Source organism: Oryza sativa, chromosome 3 (assembly GCF_034140825.1).
Source record: "Oryza sativa Japonica Group chromosome 3, ASM3414082v1".
Lineage (NCBI taxonomy): Eukaryota > Viridiplantae > Streptophyta > Magnoliopsida > Poales > Poaceae > Oryza > Oryza sativa.
Window position 1 is genome coordinate 22,726,737 of NC_089037.1, and position 5,145 is coordinate 22,731,881.

Here is a 5,145-nt window from a genome sequence, read left to right on the forward strand (position 1 = left end):
GTTCCCTCCGTTGCACCCACAACTCAGCCGACGGCGCCAACATCAACTCCCCTACCTGCTACATCAGCTATGGCGCCAGGCCAGCCGATGAACCCTCGGTTGTTAACGAGGGAGCATCCACAGCATAGTGGGCAGGTTGCGAATCGGCCAACCCAAGATCAGGTTGCTGCCATGTTTTTGCCGCCTCAACATGCGGTTGATCCAGTACCGCAGCAGCCGATTCAGCAGACACCCCCAATTCAGCAGGTTATGCAACCAATCCAGCAACAGGTCGTGTAACCAGTTCAGCAAACATCACCAAGGCAGCAGCCTCTGCAACCGATCCAACAGACTACGTTAAGGCAGCAAATCATTCAGCCGATTCAGCAACAGGGGTCTGTAAGCGCATCGGCCGGGTTCGCAGCGCCTAGAGGTCAGCCTATACAACAATTTGTAAACCAAGTCATCCCAGAACATTTGGTTCACCACGTACAGCCGGACGGCACAGTAATGCCTTAGGTTGTTCCTGAGCACTTGGTGCGCAATATCCAGCCAAACCTTCATAATTACCAAGGGGGTAACTTGAGTTATCAATATCAGCCTCCTTCCCCGCAAGCCCAATATCAGCCAGGGGGATTGGCTCAACCTCAGTTCACATCTCACTACGGTCAGTTCGAGCCCATGCAGCAACAGTCACAAGGGGCAGCTCAGCAGCGACGGTGGGCCGATGTAATTGCTGACGTAATGAGGGAACAGTTTGGGCTTAAACCAAAAGAGACTGGAAGCTTGTATCGGCAGCCTTACCCTGAGTGGTTTGAGAGAGTTCCTCTTCCCAATCGGTTCAAAGTTCCGGACTTCTCCAAGTTTTCGGGACAAGATGGTGTGTCAACTTATGAGCATATTAGCCGATTCTTGGCTCAGTATGGTGAAGCATCGGCTGTAGACGCTCTGAAGGTTAGGTTATTCAAGTTATCTTTATCTGGATCGGCTTTTACTTGGTTTTCCTCTTTGCCATATGGGTCGATCAATAGTTGGGCCGATTTGGAGAAGCAATTCCACAGCTATTTCTACAGTGGGGTTCATGAGATGAAATTATCTTACTTGATAGCGATTAAGCAGCGGCATGATGAACCCGTGCACGAGTATATTCAGAGGTTCAGAGAGATGAGGAACAAATGCTTCAGCTTGAGTTTAACTGATGCCCAGTTAGCCGATTGGCCTTTCAGGGTATGATTGCTCCAATCAGGGAGAAATTCTCGTCTGAAAACTTTGATAGCTTGTCACATCTGATACAGAAGGTAACCTTGCATGAGCATAGGTCAGCGGAAGTCAGGAAAAGCTCTAAGAAGGTTAATCATGTTTGTCCATACATGTATGGGTCGGATGATGAGGAGGACGATTCTGAAATAGCTGCAGCCGAATGGGTGAGGAGTAAAAAGGTCATACCATGCCAATGGGTAAAAAGTCCTGGAAGAGATATTGCAAATGGCATAATTCTGGATCTCATTCTACTAACGATTGCAAGGTTTTTAGACAGCAGATTCAGGTGGCCATTGAGGGGGGCAAGATTATGTTCGATGATTCCAAAAAGCCGATGAAGGTCGATGGTAATCCTTTTCATGTTAATATGGTGCATACAGCTGGCCAAACAACCGATAGGGTCCGTGCAAAGGGTTTTCAGGTGAATTCGGCTAAGATTATCAACAAATATCAGAGGAAGTATGACAAGCAGCAGGAGAAGCATTATGAAGAATACGATGATGGTTTTGATCCTCATTGGGGATGTGAGTTCTTTAGATTCTACTGGAATGAAGGGATGAGGTTGCCATCTATCGAAAACTGCCCTGGGTGCAGTGATATCGTCGAGAGCTCAAGCCAGTCATATAATAGGGGTAATCGGCTGAGGCAGGCAAGAGTTTCTGTTAAACAAAGATTGGGTCCGGTGAATCAAGATCGTGGCCAAGAGGACGAGGTAATCAGGAAGAATCAATGGTGTCCTTCTGGTATTTTCATGAAGAATCAGAAGAGAAGGGTTCAAAGATTGAAGAACAGGGAGCGCCTCCAGGAGGTTGAACAAGAAATTAACCATCGGCTGAGGAAAGCAAAGCCAAGACAGGAGTGGCGTGTTAAGAATCAGGTTCCTGTAGCCGATGATGTTGCAGCCGATGAGGCAAAGAGGTTGGCAAAAGGGAAGAGTGTCGTAGTGGCACCAATTAACATGGTCTTTACCTTGCTAGCCGAATTCGGGATCGATCAAGCCGATGCCGACGAGGTGGAAGAGGAATTGGCTAAGTTGGTTCTGTCACCAGAACAGGCAGTGTTCGAGAAACCCGAGGGGACAGAGAATCGGCATCTTAAACCATTGTATATAAACGGCTACGTCAATGGGAAGCCGATGTCTAAGATGATGGTCGATGGTAGGGCCGCGGTAAATTTGATGCCTTATGCCACGTTCAGGAAGTTGGGTAGAAATGCCGAGGATCTCATCAAGACAAATATGGTGCTCAAAGACTTTGGTGGTAATCCATCGGAAACCAAAGGTGTTCTAAATGTGGAGCTGACAGTCGGCAGTAAGACTATTCCTACTACGTTTTTTGTCATCGATGGGAAGGGTTCTTACAGCTTGTTGCTTGGAAGAGATTGGATTCACGCCAATTGTTGCATTCCTTCAACTATGCATCAATGTTTGATTCAATGGCAAGGCGACAAGATAGAGATCGTGTCAGTCGACAGGTCAGTTAATGTTGCCAGTGCCGATTTAGCCCTTTGGGAGATGGATGGCCTTGATTCTTTATCTGGAAAAGTCTGGGATGGAGATTTTCTAAAAGTGTCCGGTTCTGATATACAGCCAATTGAAGATGGAGAACCCAAGCTATTATTTTAAGGGCGTCGTGGAGGGTTCAAATGTCTACACCAAGGATACAGTAGATGATCTCGATGACAAGCAAGGTCAAGGTTTCATGTCGGCCGATGTTTTGGAAGAAATATACATAGGTCCAAGCGATCGGCCAAGGCCGACCTTTATTAGCAAGAACTTATCTCCAGAGTTTAGAACCAAGCTGATAGAGCTCTTAAAAGAGTTTAGAGATTGCTTTGCTTGAGAGTATTATGAGATGCTTGGACTCAGCCAATCGATTGTTGAACATCGGCTACCTATCAAACCAGGGGTTAGACCACGCCAGCAACCTCTGAGGAGATGTAAAGCCGACATGCTTGAACCTGTCAAAGCTGAAATTAAACGATTGTATGATGCTGGTTTTATCCGTCCTTGCCGATATGCTGAATGGGTTTCTAGTATAGTTCCAGTTATTAAAAAGAATGGCAAGGTCAGGGTGTGCATTGATTTTCGAGATCTGAATAAAGCTACACCAAAGGACGAATACCCAATGCCAGTAGCCGATCAGCTGGTTGATGCTGCATCAGGGAATAAAATTTTGAGTTTCATGGATGGGAACGCAGGATATAATCAGATCTTTATGGCTGAAGAAGATATCCATAAGACAGCTTTTAGATGCCCTGGTGCAATCGGCTTATTTGAGTGGGTCGTTATGACTTTCGGCTTGAGGAGTGCTGGAGCAACATATCAAAGGGCTATGAATTATATATATCATGATTTAATCGGCTGGTTGGTTGAAGTTTACATTGACGATGTGGTTGTTAAGTCTAGAGAAATAGAGGACCACATAGCCGATTTAAGGAAAGTTTTTGAGAGAACCAGAAAATATGGCTTGAAGATGAATCCGACAAAATGTGCTTTTGGTGTATCGGCTGGCCAGTTTTTGGGATTTCTTGTTCATGAAAGGGGGATCGAGGTAACTCAAAGGAGTGTTAATGCGATCAAGAAGATTCAGCCTCTGGAGAATAAGACAGAATTAAGAAATGATCGGCAAGATAAATTTTGTTAGAAGGTTTATTTCTAATTTGTCTGGAAGGTTAGAACCTTTTACACCATTGTTGAGGTTGAAAGCCGATCAGCAGTTTACTTGGGGGGCAGAGCAGTAAAAGGCTTTGGATAATATTAAGGAATATCTTAGCTCTCCTCCTGTTTTGATTCCTCCACAGAAAGGAATACCGTTTAGGTTATATTTATCGGCCGGTGAGAAGTCAATCGGCTCAGTTTTGATTCAAGAGTTGGAAGGGAAGGAACGAGTTGTATTTTATCTCAGTCGTCGGCTCTTGGATGCTGAAACTCGGTACTCCCCTGTGGAGAAGTTATGCTTATGTCTGTATTTTTCGTGTACAAGGTTGAGGCATTATCTATTATCTAACAAGTGTACTGTCATATGCAAAGCCGACGTAGTCAAGTACATGCTATCGGCTCCAATATTAAAAAGAAGAATTTGAAAGTGGATATTCTCCTTAACCGAGTTTGATCTTCGGTATGAATCGCCGAAGGCGATTAAGGGACAAGCTATAGCCGATTTTATTGTAGAACATCGTGATGATTCAATCGGCTTGGTTGAAATAGTGCCATGGACTTTATTCTTCGATGAATCGGTATGTACTCATGGTTGTGGTATCGGCCTAGTTATAATTTCCCCTAGTGGGGCATGTTTCGAGTTTGCTTATACTATTACACCATATGCGACTAATAATCAAGCTGAGTATGAGGCAGTGCTCAAGGGGGTGCAATTACTCAAGGAAGTTGAAGCCGATACCATTGAAATCATGGGGGATTCTTTGCTAGTAATCAGTCAATTGGCAGAAGAGTATGAATGCAAGAACGATACATTGATGGTTTATAATGAGAAGTGCCAGGAACTAATGAAAGAGTTTCGGCTGGTTACATTAAAGCATGTCTCTTAAGAACAAAATATTAAAGCTAATGATTTAGCCCAAGGGGCATCGGGGTATAAGCCGATGATCAAAGATGTTAAAGTTGAAATTGCAGCAATGACAGCCGATGATTGGAGGCACGATGTGCATCAATATTTGAATAATCCATCTCAATCGGCTCCTAGGAAATTAAGATATAAGGCATTAAAGTATACACTGCTGGATGATGAGCTTTATTATCGGACGATTGATGTGGTATTACTTAAGTGCTTGAGTGCCGATCAGGCTAAGGTTGCAATCGGTGAAGTTCATGAAGGAGTCTGTGGTACTCATCAATCGGCTCATAAGATGAAGTGGTTGCTTCGGCATGCAGGGTACTTTTGGCCGACA